General features: G+C 40.0%; 1 long non-coding RNA gene across 1 annotated transcript; it reads left to right on the top strand.

The window, feature by feature from the left end:
• Positions 1 to 1022: 1022 nt before the first annotated feature.
• LOC135971918 (uncharacterized) lies at positions 1023 to 16292 on the top strand. Its single transcript, XR_010588305.2, has 3 exons — positions 1023 to 2032; positions 2855 to 2946; positions 11545 to 16292. It is a non-coding gene; the product is annotated as an uncharacterized lncRNA (long non-coding RNA).
• Positions 16293 to 16798: the final 506 nt, after the last annotated feature.

Below are 16798 nucleotides of genomic sequence, written 5' to 3'. Positions count from 1 at the left end.
GCAAAAACAAAGTTTATTTTTAATCTGTCTAGCACTGAGGGTATTGGCTCATCAGCCAGAGGAGATGTGAATTCTTATCCTTTATCTAATCTTTAACACTCTGTCTCACTTGGGGAGTGGTGATGGCTCAATTTCTAGCACTGATTTTCTATTGAAACTGTGGTTTCCTTCATTGTTTATCAAATTCTCTCCCATCCTACCCTCCACTCCAACCAACTCAGAGTTTTTCTTCAAAGCCGCTCTACTTGACATACATATGAGCTTGACAATAAAATCCCTTGGATATACATTGTGGAAGACGGGTGCATTTTCTATATTTTACATCATATTCTTGTTTCTGGATCACCAAAATATGATGTGTTATAATTCAGAAATTCATTTCACAAATAATTTAACTAACTATAGGTCCAGACTCATGCAACTTGGGTATAGGCCAGACAAGTGGTTCATGATTGTAATCCCAGCACTTTGGGAGTCTGAGGCCAGCCGATTGCTTGAGCCCAGGAGTTGGAGATCAGTCTGCGTAACATGGTGAAAACTCATCTCTACAAAAAATTATAAAAATTAGCAGGGCTGTTGGCATATGCCTGTAGTCTCAGCTACTTGGGAGGCTAAAGTGGGAGGATCACCTGAGCCCAGGAGGTCAAGACTGCAGTGAGCCAAGATCACAGCACCGTACTTGAGTCTGGGCAACAAAGTGAGACCCTGTCTCAAAGAAAAAAAAAGAAACTTGGGTACAATTGTAAGATGGAGCAACAAATCTTGGGTTTTACCTTGGGTCTCCTATACCATGTGACCTTTCAAATTTGGCCTTGTACAAATCATACTGTAAAGGTATGTTTCAGAACTTTTTCCCTAGCCTGACTCATCAAATATATTTTCCCCACAGGAATATCTAGTACCATCGAAGTGGATAATTAACATTCAAGGTGCTAAGACCATGTCTACATGATGAAAAGTGTTTTGGCAAAGAATAAATGAGTGCATTACTAATGAAAGATTTTTTTTTTCCTTTACAGAAAGTCACTGAATTTTGCTATCCAGGCAGCCCACTGTCTGATGCATTGATAAATGGAGGAAAAGACAATCACATTAAGAACATCAGAACATCATTTGCAATTCTTAAAGTCGGTATTCAGAATCAATAAGCAGGGAACTTTCTCTTAAAATTAGAGGTAATAACCCACCCAATTGAGTGACAGCAATGTGGTCAATTGAAGATAGAAAAACAAGACATATTTTCCACATTACAAGCCTTTAGTCCAAGGAAGGGTTTTTCAAATGATGTTGGCTGAGACCCTGAGTAATAAATACATTTTACACTGCAACACAAATGCAAATGAGTGTTGAAACAAGTTTCCAATTAATGCTAACTCTACTATCTGCAATACACATGTATTTTCTATTGTATCCTATTTCACTTTAAAAATAAATGCTAGTTGCAAACCATAAAACTGATATCCTTAATAAGTGGACTGTGGTCCACAGTTTGCAAGAACAGTTATTTAGCAGTTATAGTCGTCTATACTTTTGAAAAATGTAGCAGATGGACTAAGAAACTTCCACAAAAATATGTATTCATAAGCTGAGTGAACCAAAGACCACTTTAAGGATAGAGTGTGACATATGATAGGGGCTCAATATAAATTTGAAGAAATAATTAAAAGAAGATAATAGAAAAGACCAGGCGTGGTGGCTCATGCTTGTAATCCCAGCACTTTGGGAGGCTGAGGAAGGTGGCTCATCTGAGGTCAGGAGTTCAACAGCAGCCTGGCCAACATGCTGAAGCCCGATCTCCACTCAAAATACGAAAAGTAGCCGGGCGTGGTGTTGCATGCCTATAATCCCAGCTACTCGGGAAGCTGAGGCAGGGGAATCGCTTGATCATGGAAAGGTGGAGGTTGCAGTGAGCAGAGATTGTGCCACTGCATTCCAACCTGAATGACAGAGCGAGAGGCCATTTCAAACAACAACAACAACATAGTAGAAAAGAAGAAAAGAAGAAGATACTGTGGAGAAGCCATAACAGCAGGTGAGCAGATAAGGCAGTTGAAATGAGCCTCAAGCAACTTAGAGGTGGCCAAGGCCAAAGATTTTAGGCTGTTTATAAAGCAAAATAACAACTGGAATGACTTTAAGTGCTAAATATTTTTGGAAAAAAAATATAGTGAGGCCAGCGCAGTGGCTCATACCTGTAATCCCAGCACTTTGGGAGGCCAAGGCAGGTGGATTATCTGAAGTCAGGAGTTCGAGACCAGTCTGGCCGACATGGTGAAACCCCCGTCTCTACTAAAAATACAAAAATTAGCAGGGTGTGGTGGCCTACGCCTATAATCCCAGCTACTCAGGAGGCTGAGGCACAAGAATTGCTTGAGCCCAGGAGACAGAGGTTGCAGTGAGCCGAGATCACGCCACTGCGCTCCAGCCTGGCTGACAGAGCAAGACTCTGTCTCAAAAAAAAAAAAAAAAAGAGAACCAGGTGAGGAAAGTTTAAAGCCTTTTGTGACAAATGGATATGGTTTTGAATCCCAGATTTTCCACTTACCAGCTTCGTCAATGTGGACACTTTTTCCTCCACATCTTGTGTGATCTTTAATATTGGGGTGATGATATCTAGCTAACCAGGTTATGATGAAAATTTATAATAATAACGCATAGAAGGAACGTTATAGGGCCTAATAGGTAGCAAACGCTCAAGAAATAAATCAAGAAATATTATTTTTTGTGTTACATTTTGGTTTTTTTTTGTTTTACCCAACCTCTGGCTTTAGTTTTCTTTTATGCTAAATGAATTTGCCCTTCAAAATGTTGCATCAGGCACTAACATATCTTCTCTGCCCAAATTGTTAACTAGCAGACAATCAGGATGACTCCAGCTTTGTACCTGACTGAGGAACTTAGTGAACCCTGAAGAAATGATGATTAAAGAGACAACGAAGAGGCCAGGTACGGTGGCTCATGCCTGTAATCCCAGCACTTTGGTAGGCCGAGGTGGGCGGATCATGAGGTCAGGAGATCGAGACCATCCTGGCTAACATGGTGAAACTCTATCTCTACTAAAAATACAAAAAATTAGCTGGGTGTGGTGGCACGTGCCTGTAATCCCAGCTACTTGAGAGGCTGAGGCAGGAGAATCAGTTGAACCAGGGAGGTGGAGGTTGCAGTGAGCCAAAGTCGTGCCATTGCACTCTAGCCTGGGTGAGAGAATGAGACTCTGTCTCAAAAAAAAAAAAAAAAAAAAAAAAGAATGTAGACAGGAGACATTGGGCTGTGCTCTTCTAGATATGACAGGGAGCAAATAAGCCAACTCCAGGTCACCATAAAATCCTAGGTGATCATTAAAATCACTTAAAATTAAATAAGCCAACTCCAGGTCAGCAAAAAATCCTGGGCAATCATTAAAATCACTTAAAATTAATATCCTAGGTGATCATTAAAATAACTTTAAAAAGACATGTTTTGGGAGCCATGTGTTCAGGGAAACAGAGGAGAATACACTTGGGAGTCTATGAGGTGCCAGGTTTGAAGCTGTATGGATGTGACTGATGTCAGGTTTTCATAAGGCCAGTGGGAAATTTTGAGGCAGTAAACTCTGGGCAACTCAGGCTTTTGGTGCTTGAGTAATGACTGGGCATCAAGATCTCCAAACTGTGTGGCACACACGTGTGGTCCCAGCTACTCAGGAGGCTGAGGTGGAAGGATAGCTGGAGCCTGGGAGATTGAGGCTGTAGTGAGCTATGATGGTACCACTGCACTCCAGCCTGGGCGACTAATCGAGACCTGGCTCAAAAAGAAAAAAAAAAAAAAAAAATCTCCAAACTGGACCCTCTCTCCCTAGGGGTTTGTCTCTTTCTCTTTTCCTTCTCTTCCTTCCTGATTATCTCCTTTTCCTTATTCACAAAGTAGGAAAATATATATCCTCAACTATGAATAAGTATACTTAAACTCAGCTATATTTTCTTTTTTTTCCAGCTATATTGATGTATAATTGACAAATAAAAATTAGATATTGTGAAGGTGTACAACACAGTGCTTGATAGATGTAAACATCATGAAATAATTACCACAACCAAGCAAGCTAGTTAACATATCCATCACCTCATGTAGTTACTTTTTTAATTTTTTTATTTTTTTGGTGTGGTGAGAACACTGAAGATCAATTCTCTTAGCAAATTTCAAGTATTCAATGAAGTATACTTGAATAACATTGTATACAAATTCAAGTATAAATTCAAGTATACAGTGCTATTAGCTATAGTCATTCTGTTATGTATTAGTTCTCCAGAACCTATTCATCATATAAGTAAACGTTTGTAACCTTTGCCCAAGACCGCTCCACTTCTTCCTCCCACCGGCTGCTGGTAACAACCATTCTACTCTCTGTTTCTATGAGTTTGACTTTTTAGGTTTTGCATAGAAGTGACATCATGCGGTATTTTTCTTTCTGTGTCTGGCTTATTTCATTTAGCAAAATGTCTTGCAGGTTCATTCATGTTGTCGTAAATGGCAGGATTTCCTTATTTTTAAAGGCTGAAGAATATTCCATTGTTTGTGAATATATATGATATCAACTGTATTTTCATATATGTGTCTAACTGGATGGCCTCTTAATAAACTTTAAAGGATTAAAGATTGTCATTAGAGAATTCTAAATAAGATGGTTTAGGTTCATATTATACAACACATGTAATATGCATGCATTATGTTGACTCTTATTAAATTTTAAGTCCTACTCAATAGTGTTGAGGGCATTAATGCACCCAAGAATTTTGTTTTTTTATTTAACTTAGTGAGAAAATATAACTTAATATATAGAAATTCACCTAGATTGGTATAGAAGTATTTAACACCATATTCTTATTAATAGATTTCTACATATTTGCAATGACTAATAACTAAAAAAGTAAAAAGTAAGGAAGTTACATTATAGGTTTCCAAAAAATACGCCTTTCCACATGTTGGATTTCGAGAAAAAAATATAAGCACAAAAGTATCTATTATAACGCTTGGAATAGTCAACCAAAATTTCACACAATATAAACAAGACAAATCGGTACAATTAATAATAGAGGACTGGATGTTTCTACTGTAAATTTTTGATACACATTAAGTGTTTCTCAATTTTTGGTACACATTACATTTCCTCAGGGTGTTTGTTAGTAATATGGATTTTGGGAACCACCCTGAGAGAGATTCTGACCCAGAAGATTTGAGGTGGGGCCCAGGTATTATTTGCAAGCATTGTAGTCCATTCTTGTTTTTTTTTTTTTTTTTTTTGAGACGGCGTTTCCCTCTGTCACCCAGGCTGGAGGTGCAGAGGCGCAATCTCCACTCACTGCAACCTCCACCTACCGGGTTTAAGCGAGTCTCCTGCCTCAGTCTCCCGAGTAGCTGGGACTACAGGTGGCACCAGCTAATATTTTTGCATTTTTAAGTAGAGATGGGGTTTCCCCATGTTGGCTCAGCTGGTCTTGAACTCCTGATCTCAAGTGATTCACTCATCTCGGTCTCCCAAAATGCTGGGATTATAGGTGTGAACTTCTACCTACACTTTGAGAAACTGGTCTAGGATAACTCAGATGAATTTTGGTTCTTTTTGCTTTCCCATATTTTAGATGTAACCAAAGTGGTGCGCTCAATATTTACTCTAAGTACAAGGAAGAACGAAGAGGTAGAAATTTGAGGCAGCTTTTCAACCTGCTTTTCTCATTTTGTTTTCCATCTTTGTTGTATGCCTTAAACAAATACACCAATTGTCTTAATTGAACCTTCCGGAGCACATTCGCATTCCACGTGTGCCCATGAATCTATGGCCACATGCACACATACATGGTTTGGAGTTCCATTTCTTAGAAAAAATGAAGATTGACCCCGATTATTTAAGTGCTGGGAGTATTACCGTAATAAATGGTATCACTACATGATAAGAGCAAGTGTGTGATTGCAGTCAACATATTTTCTACATCATTAATGAGAGACTAGCAGCTTGGATACACAGCAGTGTCTAGAGTCAGTGGCTAAGCTGTAGTAGGACTCTATGAAGTGGTGAAGTGGGCAAGTACTTCTGACCAACCGCAGGGAGACGTTTGCAATGTAGAGTGCAAGCTGCCCTGCCGTGGTTTAGCACTGCAAACACTCTCTCTTATACATGCAATTTGCATATTCCTTTATATACGAAAAGGTCACCTGAATATAGGTGGTAAAAAGATCTTCTTTCTACCTTCCTTCTTCTTTTGTTCTTTCCATTGGACCTTTGATTCTGAGAAGTCTGCCCCATAGACAGGAGGAGGCTTAACTCTAGGAATGCTCCCTGTTCTCCGTCTCTTTCATCTTTCTTCTCACTTCCAGCCCCGGAGGCATCACGGAAGCATCAGTGATGCTTTTTTTTTTCTCCTCCACTCCAGTCTGCTCCGCAGAACCCCATGTCCTCGGATAAAATGCCAACAAAAGTCTGAAGGTGGTTTGCAATGGAAATAGATTATTGAAGACACAAACACCTGTAGTAAATTTTACAGTTTATATACTTCTGTGATGCTGTTGTTCTTAAAATTGATAAGAAAAATCAGGAAATTTACATAATTCCTGTGAGTTTCTAGGACAAATGAGTTTATGACTATAAAATATCTTGTAATCTAATCTACAGAACTGTAGGTAAATATAATTGGGCATTATTATTGTTGTTGTCGTCTTTCTTGTTTTGTGAACAGTGATAATCCTAAGAAAATCAAAAGTTAGCTGTGTGCCAAGTTCAAGTTGAGAGAGCAAGAGAAAGACAGCTGGGCGGCTGCAGTTCACTTTATGGTGGGCCCCAGGAAGCTGAGGCATCTGGTCACCCAGCTGCTGAGCGGCTGAGTTAGGAATCAGACTCCTAGCTTTTGTTCCATAATCAAGACATGCCCCTTGAGGCTCAGCCATAAGAGCTTCGCTTTGACCCTCAGAGCCCTGCTCTTTGCTTGGATGGTTCACCTCTATGGACATTCTCCCACTCTCGTTCTTATTGTTCCTTCCCTAGCCCCTGCCCTGCCCTGATTGGTGAAGTTGCTGCCAGGGACCAGGAGGCCACTCTCCGAAGTGTTTATTATAAACAGGGGGAGAAAAGTGGGGAAGGAAAAGTGCCAGAGGAGTATCTCATATCTAGCTGCCCAAGGGAATCCACTGAACACCCATTACATATGCTGGCTAAGCTTCCATTGGTCTTTCCCCATTACAACAATGATAGTCTCCAAGTATATATGGGTCACATGTTGTGGAACACAGTGACAGTGGATAATGGTTTTTATGGGAAAATGCATTCTGAGATGGAAATCACCAGTTTAGTAACAAACATTTAGGAATTAATGCTGTCCGCAAATTCAGGACTACCTTTCACTTATGCAACAGTTACAATTCCATAGCCAGAAATGCTGACATCCCATTAAAGAAGGGCAAGAAGCAATGGGTAAAGCACCCTAAAAACTACAATAATCTTTAATGCCGAGAAAGGAGCAGCAAACATTATAAGAACAACATACAGCAAACTTTGCCAAATAATGGGGAGTTACGCATGAAGCTTGCTTCGTGAGAAACAATAGATTCACTTAAAGACAACTCTTAGGGATATTTTCTTTGGCTTTGTGAAAAATTCTGGACTTTTCTACAACCATGTCCCAAGAAATGTACCTCATTAAAAATATGAAACTAGCTGGAGACAGTGGCTCGTGCCTGTAATCCCAGCACTTTGGGATGCTGAGGTGAGAGGATCCCATGAGCCCAGCAGTTTAAGACCAGCCTGGGCAACATACAGAAACCCAATCTCTACCAAACAAAAACAAAAACAAAAACAAAAACAAAAAAAACGCAAAAAAACATGAGGCGTGTTGGCGCATGGCAAGTGCCTATGGTTCCAGCTACTCAGGAGGAAAAAATATATATTTTTTGAACTATGTATTCAAATGATTTGTATTGCTTTATTATTATTATATAGTGATACATAATCAGTGAAGAAATAATTAAAACAATAAAATGATTAAAAAGAAAATAAAGGCCAGGTGCGGTGGCTCATGTATGCAATCCAAGCACATTGGAAGGCCGAGATGGGAAGATCAGTTGAGCATCAGAGTTTGAGACCAGCCTGGGCAACAAAGTGAGACCCTGTCTCAAAAAGAAAAAAAAAAAAAAGTAGAAGAAAGAAAAAGAAAAAAGAAGAAAAAGAAAAAGAAAAATTAGCCAGGCACGTTATGGTGGCACACACTTGTAGACTCATAGTTCTCCCAACTACTGGGGAGGCTGAGGTGGGAGAATGGCTTGAGCCCAGCAGTTTGAGGATGCAGTGAGCTATGGTTGTGTACTGAACTCCAGCCTGGGTGCCAGAGTGAAACTCACTCTCCAAGGGGGGGAAAAAAAAAGACAAGAGAAGTAAACGAAATATGACCTAAATAAATTTAATGACCTCTTCTAACCTTTTGGAGATCATGTATAAACACACCACATATATGTTTTAATGAAATATTGAGTCATATTGAAATATGGCAGTATAGTCCGTTTTTTAACTTAAATATAGTACAGATCTCTTTCCATGTCATCTATGGTATGACAATTAAGGTGGATGTATTTAGTATTTCATTTTATGGCTGACTATATTTTATTTCACTAATCCACATTTGACAGTCAGATTATTGTAATATTTTCACAACTTTATATTCTCATAATTGAATTGTTGTACTAAGGCATATTTATTTCTTTTGTATGTGAAATTTATCAGATACTTATATTGTTTTAAGCAAGCTTTATGAGATTACTTTTCTAGGTCTACTGGTTGTCTGTAGTTTCTAAGACCAAGTTGACTGTATTTCTAGACAAATCAGATAATGTGATTTCAGAACACCTGATTATTTCAGTCAATTGAAAGAAGCAACTGGTCAACCTAGTGCATAGTATTATCTTTTTTTTTTCCTCATAAGTAAGAAGACACATAAAATTCTTAGGATAGTTTACAATCTCATACTGGTTTACATGAGACAGAAAGTGCTAACTGACAGAAGACCCAAGTTGACAGCCAGCTTTCATTTCTCAGATGCCATATGAAAAGAATCCCTTATATTAATTTTCTCAGTTAAGTCCTACAGTTCTCTATTAATTTCTCAATGAAATCCAGAGGACTAAATTAACTGACCCTTCAACTATCCCCGGCAACGAATCATTAGCTACAATGTTAATAGAGACAGAAGGAAATATGATATTACCTATAGTACATGAGAAATAAAAATTTGGTGAATGGCATTGAAAACAAAATTGTATTTCAGGACCTATTCTATTTTATAGAATCCTTCTTCAGCAAGAGCAAACTAATGGAACTGCATATTAGAACTACTGGTCAGTATTAATTTATCTAAATTAGCATTCAAATATGCTAAAATGTTCACTCTTCAGCCTTCTGGGCCATAATTTTCAAGATAGATTGATATGATAAAGAAATGGTGAATGGGGATTAGGAAAGGTGAAGTGAAAAAGTTATTATAATCCAAGATTGTGAATAAATGTTTATAGATGATCAGGATAGTTTTACATAGGCCTCATCTGATTAGATGTGAATCTATACATAGCACAGATCTGTTTATATTCACATGAAGGAAGAAAAAAAAGCTGGCATAGCACCAGATGTTTAATTTGTAGCCATCATTATTTTCACAATAACACCTGTTGAATCAGAGATACTGGCACCTGTTGATTTTGCCTGTGCATCTATTTAGTGCTTTGTTCTTAAATGTGAACACAGTAGGGTAAGAGCCATGTTAATGAATCATGATATATATAAATAATGAAAAGTTATCCCTCTAGAAGTTTCCAATAAAAAAATAAATAAAGCAACTTGAGGACCTCTGTGTTCTTAAATGTGAACACAATAGGGTAAGAGGCATATTAATGGATCATGATATATATAAAATAACATATAAAATAATGAAAAGTTGTCCCATGATATATATAAAATAATGAAAAGTTGCTCTAACAAATAAATAAAACAACATGAGGACCTCAGAACAGCATTAGGATGAATGTTTTAAGAAGTTCTGATCAAACCAAGTAGCAGTGCCTGAGCACATTCTGACTTCTGGACCCTGGGATCTGTATCCAGCACGATGGATACTGAGCAGTACTTCTGGGTGTGATTTCTTGGCCATGTAGGCTATTGCAAAGGGAGAGAATTTCATTTAAAAAGGTCTGTGTGGTGTTTTTGTATTTAAAGTGCAAACATTTTAGATAACTTATCTTGATTTTTGGCTTTGATAGGGGTTTGTGGGGGTTGTTCATTATTGAAATTTGTACTTAAGAATTTAGGACATTCTATTTATTATGTGTTTCCACAGCTAACAAGTTTATTATTCGAGATGGTTACTCACAATACTTACAAAACAATAAAAATCAGAATACCATCAAACACAGGTTACTTTTGAATAAAGAACTTGGAAGTAACGAAGTTTCTATTTTAAAAATCATTTCCTGTACTTTCTGTTTCCTCATTAAAAGTATTAATATGAAACTTCAGATGAAAATGCTTTGGACCATCTCTGACTTAAGGAGAGATGCAAAGAAAGAAATTTTAGTTTCCAAATAGTTACTTCTTTCCCCTCTCAGTCAGGCATTATCAGAATGTTTGGTACCACATTAATTTTAGGAGACAGAAAATATAATGGCCATATAGTCTTTTGACAATCAAAAGTATTTTATCTGAGGTGGTGTGTAAAATACTTCTAAGTAATTATGAAAGCTTTCCTAGTTATAGGACAAGAAATGAAACCTGTTTCATCTGTCTTGAGATAATCGGCTTCACACTAAGAGGTTTTCTCCTTGCCTCCTCTTCCCTGTTTGCTTCCGATGCATCCCAGCAGCTTCAGCAAGCTTTGCAGCAGTGTTGTGGCAGAACCCCCTGGGACACTTACGAAAACCCGGGTGGCTGGGTCCAGTCCCAGAATCTGAATTGGCAGGTTTGGGGTGGCCTGAGAATCTGCATTTCTAACTAGGGCTCAGGTGATACTGATGCTGCCAGTCCTGAGACCACACTTTGAGAACCGCTGTTGTAAGGTCAGTTATGTATATTTTTATCAAATGTTTTATTTCATTCGAAGCTATATGTAGCAACCTCATAGTTTTAAGATTAAGTTGATAGAGCAGAAAGAAGAAATGATGGTTGCTCACTTTGGTACCCATTTTACTAGTGAAGTTGCAAATCCCCAATCTATGTCACTCCTGATAAGTGATTTTATACAAATTGGGCCATTCCCTTGAGAGCTTCACTTGAAAAAATGACATGTGTGACAATAAACCTTCATAAAGCATCAGAAGGAGGGGGTCTTGTTTAAGAAATTACAGGACAGATACATAGTAAGTACCTAATGATTTGCTGAATGAATATATAAAAGAATCAATTATATCCTTTCAAGTTTATATATTATAGTTACTTGCCATTTTCAACACCAAGTTCATTTTGAGAAGAAAATTGAGAAGAAAATGATTTTATGCACATAATTCTCTCCCTTACCTATCATGTTATATCTTATTTTTATCTAGATCTCCATGTGTCTTTTTGTCCTTAAGAAGCTTTGGAAGCAAGGAAGAGCAGAAATCACCTCCCCATTGGATAGATGAAGAAAGGAGCCTCAGAGAAGAGATTCAGAGGTTCTCCTAAGGCCACTAAGTAATAAATGATGACATGAGAGTCAACCAAAGCCTTCCTGTGCCAGGGTTGGTGTGGTCCTCTCTGATGGGGGCTTTAACATGTGGGGCCAAGGACAACAAAGGAACAGCGGTCTCCTTGCCAGTAACCAGAAGGACTCAACTGTCAGGGCTGCAAGAACTTCTCAAGGGCCCAGCTCTCTGCTGGAGTGGCAATCAAGAAATTGAAACACCTGTGAAGCCCCACCTCGCCGAAGAACCAGCACACCTGTCGACCACTGTCTTTCCACATGCAGATCCAGGAAGAAAATCAAAGCAAGGAGTGGGGAGAGGCTGTTCTAGGACTGTGCTGCTCCCCTGGGTGCGCAGCCCCTATATCTTCCTTCCCCCATGTGTTACCACCTTCCCTGCCCATGAACTGAAGGCTATCTCCTCCCTCTCCCTCTCTGCATCTTAAAGCTGAGCCCACTAACATAAAGCCTGGACAATTTGATCTGCAGTGAAATCTTGAAGACAGAGTCTGGCCTGCCTCATTAGAATCCACATGTTATTGAGCCTTACCCATTGGTGCTGGCCCTGGCACACAGAAGGCAACTTAATGCATACTTGTAGAATGAATGAATATTGTCCGGAAGACACACCAAGTCAAGGGTTGTTTGACATCTAATGTTCAAAAACTATTTTGTGCACCTACCATTCAGTGGGTACTATCCTATTTATTTAGGATATGCTGGTGAAGCAAATGGATTCATTCCCCGCCCTTGATATATTTTAGCAGGGGATACAGACAAGTAGTTGTCATGCATGTGATGGTATGAAATTCAACCGATGAAAAGTTCTTACCACCTCCAGGCTCTGTCTTGCACAGAAGCACAGCCTATGCTAGAGCCTTCATGTCCAGCAGACTTTGCAGTCTGGACTTTTCAATGTCTAGTGTGAGCTAAGATTTGGCTGCCTTTCCCCACTTCCTGCCCCATGTAGCCCTCTCCCTGGCCTCTTTTGGCTCTGTGTATGGAGTATCCCTGCCTCTTGGCATAATTCCAGTCCTATGTAGTGACACCTGCATCGGTGAGTGGCTGTAGCAACTGTCTAGGCCTGTCTAGAAATTAAAGCTATAACTCTAAACTTTGAAAGTCAGGGAAGCAGCAGCAGCCCTTCCCCTTCAGGTACCTACCAGCTATCCTGCTGAAGATACCTGGATTTGCATCTTCCCTGCAATCTTCTGGATGAGATAGAAGCTATGACTGATACTGAGCCATCTAAGGCATCAGTCCCCAACCTTTTTGACACCAGGGACTGGTTTCATGGAAGACAATTTTTCCATGGACTTGGGGTGAGGGGGATTGTCTCAGGATGATTCAAGCACATTACATTTATTGTGCACTTTATTCTATTATTGTTACCCTGTAATATAGAATGAAATACTTATAAACTCACCATAATGTAGTATCAGTGAATCAGTGGGAGCCCTGAGCTTGTTCTCTTGTGACCAGATGGTCCCATCTGGGGGTGATGGGAGACAGTGACAGATCATCAGGCATTAGATTCTCATGAGGTGCATGCAAACTAGATCTCTCACATGCACAGTTCTCAATAGAGTTCATGCTCCTACGAGAATCTAATGCTGCTGCTGATGTGACGGGAGGTGGAACTCAGGCAATAATGTGAGCAATGGGGAGCGGCTGTAAATACAGATGAAGCTTCACTCACTCACTTACCACTCACCTTCTGTTGTGCAGCCCAGTTTGTAACAGGCCACAGCCATGGACTAACTAAAATTGTCCCTAAGTGGAGGTGAGGGTTTCAAAGGCCAATGCAATGTGTTGAATGCGGAAGCACTGCAGGGTCTGGATGCTCAAATAATTGTTCTTTTTCTCAATTTTGGAAAGAAAGTTGTCAATCTAAAAAGAGCGGTGTTGAAGAACCTGCTAATTAGATTAGCCATGCTTGGCTAAATGGGAATGTTATAGTACTTGTTTTTTTTTTTTTCTTGAGTAAAATCATACTTTGGAAGTGGCTGAGTTGCAGAAACATCTGGGGGCGCTTTATGGCGTTAATAAGAAGTTTGGCCCTTGATGCAAGGTTAATTTATTTGGGATGAAACCGTAGCTAGTTCAACTTCCTATCATGCTCTCCAGAAAACCCCACGGCCTGGAATCCTCCAGGCAAAGCTCATTTACATTTTGTATCTCCCTATAGTCAATTCTGAAATTCCAGTGGTCATGTTCAGACATAACTTACCAGAAGAGTCATTTCATTCAGAAACGTCTTAATTTTAAATGACATCTTGAGTCTCCACATCTGTGCTATGGAGACTTCTTTATTTTGACGTGCTTATTCTGGTTGAGTACATTTAGTGTTTAAAAATGCAATTCGAAAGTTTAAAACTATGGTTTTTTTTTTTTTTCCATTGAGTCCCTCTGTCTGGACAAGGAGGACTCCTTTTAATACCCTTTCTGGTGCTGCAGACATTCAATTTCTACTTATAGTGTTTGTGGATGGCAATGGAAAACGTATTTCCTGCTGAGCCTGAACTGGAAATAAAATTTTTGAGAACTTTGGGAAAAACTGGCAAAGATTCCACCAAGGTGTACATCCAAGGGGGCTGAAAGAGTTGCAAATATCCCCCTGGGATGGGAGTGAGTTGCATGGTAGGAGGAGCTCCAGTTGGGGAGCTGATGGACCTGTGTTTAGAGTCCCACTCCACCACTAATTCATTGTGTGATTAGCCCCTCCATAAAAAAGGGGAGATTATATGGGGTTCCTGCTTGTTGAGTGAAGATTAGAGTCTGTGAAGGGCTTAGCACAGAGCCTGGCCCATCACAAAGACTGGATAAATGGAAGTACTTATTGTTACCATTCTCTGTGGGCAAACTCCAGGACAGATTTGACCTGATTCACCTGGGGTTATTCTAATTTCTGTGCTGAGGAATGAGGTGCCCTGTAGAACTCGTGATTGAAGTAAGTGCTTACACTATACTGACTGGCTCACAGTGCTAGGTCACAGGGTGAAATGCACTTGGAAAATCAAGTGCTCCCTAGAATTCTAAATAGTGGGGGGAGGTTTGGGAAGGAACTAACTAGAAAGTGAGATCTCACAAGTAACAAAATACCCCAGAGAAGTAAAGGCTAGATCTAAAATCAAAGATACATTCTTTCATTCAGTAAATATTTAATTACTTAACATGTGCTGGACCCTGTGGGGGATATGTAGATAGTAGATTCAAAAGCTACCATCTTTACTAACACTATTCTTTCCTTATCTGCAACTGAGCTCAGTTAATTTAGAATCCCCCATTTCTTTTCAGTAGCTAGAATGTGGGTATGATGGTCAATTTTTGAAACTCATTTAATATTGTCCTAGAGCTAACTCAGCTACATCTGCTGTATTCAGGCATGTCTAATTCACTGTCTGTGTGCAGGGGATGCCTTGGGCACATTGTCCAGATGTATGGGACTGGACACCACAGAAGTCTTGCTTCACCTAATCTTTGAGTGAAAGTGTTGGTCCTTATTGCATGTGGTGCAGAAGTGTCTCTGGGGCAAAGAATTCTCCTTCCAGCACTGTTAATACACAGTTAGACACTGGTCCTGAGGTCGGGCTGTGAGCTTATTCAATCTCCAACTTGGAAACTCAAAGCATCATCTTGAACTTGGTATGTAGGAAATATTCGTTGTTGGTAATAAATGTGGAGAACGGTATAATGGATTTGAGATGTCCATGAGATATTTAGGTGTGCATGCCTGACAGCCTTATAAAATGTGAGCCTGTAGCTCTGGAGAAAAGCTAGAGATGAGAGATGAACAGGTGGGAAGTCATCTGTTTAGTGGTAGTACCTAAAGCCACAAGAGTAGGAGAGATCACCAGTGGAGTGTCAGGTGGCTAGCGGATGGTGTGATGCCCGGCCAGGCTCCACAGTAGAAACTTAGCTCCCATCTGTAGGGTCACCCCTCCCCTGAATCTGCAATTCTATCTCCTCTCAAGGAGGAATGGGAGCAGTCTTCTGTGTACTGCCTTTTTGCCTCCTCTTGTTCTTGGTGAAGTAGTTTGCTGGAGTTCCAGTAATTAATTCCCATTCTTGTCTACTCTTGCCTGAGGTTCTTCTCCATATGGAGTGGCAGGTGACTGGGGAAGTGCTCAGTAGTGCCCTGGGAACTTGAGTGACCACACAACATAGTATTTTTGGTGCCTGAGAGCACATACTAGTCTAGTATCTAAATGAGACTTTGGAGTCAGATATAGATGAACAGTTCAGCTTCAATATCCAAGTCTATACAAGACAAGATGGTGTAAACCCAAGGGGGCCCAGAACTGTGGAACCTGTAGTTGAAAGGTTGAGATCAGGGGAGAAGTGAACTCCTTGGAGATGGTTCTTCATGTACATTCTTCGTCTGATTGCTTGGATTCACCCTGAGACAGATGTTCTTGCTGAAGTTCTAGCCTAATTCTCAACCCAATCCCCTACTTCTTTGACTTCCCTACCATATCTCAGTTTCCTCCAGAGATTATGATTGTAAAACTCTGGTCCCCATGGCGATTTTCTGCCCCTTAGTTTCCAGACCTTCCTGGAAATTACTGCCTGCCAATTTAGGCTTTGACCTTGGTCTGTGCTCCCCGCTCATGGACCTTGCTTAGTTTCATCTGTTGCATTTCCATTGTCAAGGCCTCACCCAGGCCTAGTCTCTGTTTCTGGGACATCCTCTGGAATGGCAATCCTGGCACCGTGAGTGTATCACATCTTCTGGTGCTTGCTGTATGAATTTAAATTCCATCTTCCACTTCGTATTTGGAGGTCCCTGTCAGCCAAGGACCCTTATCTTTGTTGAGAACTGCTGTGTGTGTGCTTAATGTCTCAAATGCCTGCAAAGTAGAATTGTAGTTCTTATTTTATAGGCCACAAAAGAAGGCTCAGAGAGGTTCAGGAGCTTGCACAAAGTCACAGAACAGGAAGTGGTGGGTGCTAGGATTAACTGTCAGATTGGTTTGGTTCCAAAGCCCATTCTCTTTCCATAACTATGGGTGGCTTTCAAGGAGGTATGAGGAAGTAAGAAAGGTAAGAAAGACAGTGGTCAGGAAGAGTAGACCAGGAGTCTAAGATCTTTACAGTGACACAGTTTGTGAGTAACTAACTTCAGGGAGGTGGGCTTG

Source organism: Macaca fascicularis, chromosome 7, assembly GCF_037993035.2.
Source record: "Macaca fascicularis isolate 582-1 chromosome 7, T2T-MFA8v1.1".
NCBI lineage: Eukaryota > Metazoa > Chordata > Mammalia > Primates > Cercopithecidae > Macaca > Macaca fascicularis.
This window is presented reverse-complemented; position numbering and strand designations above follow the sequence as displayed.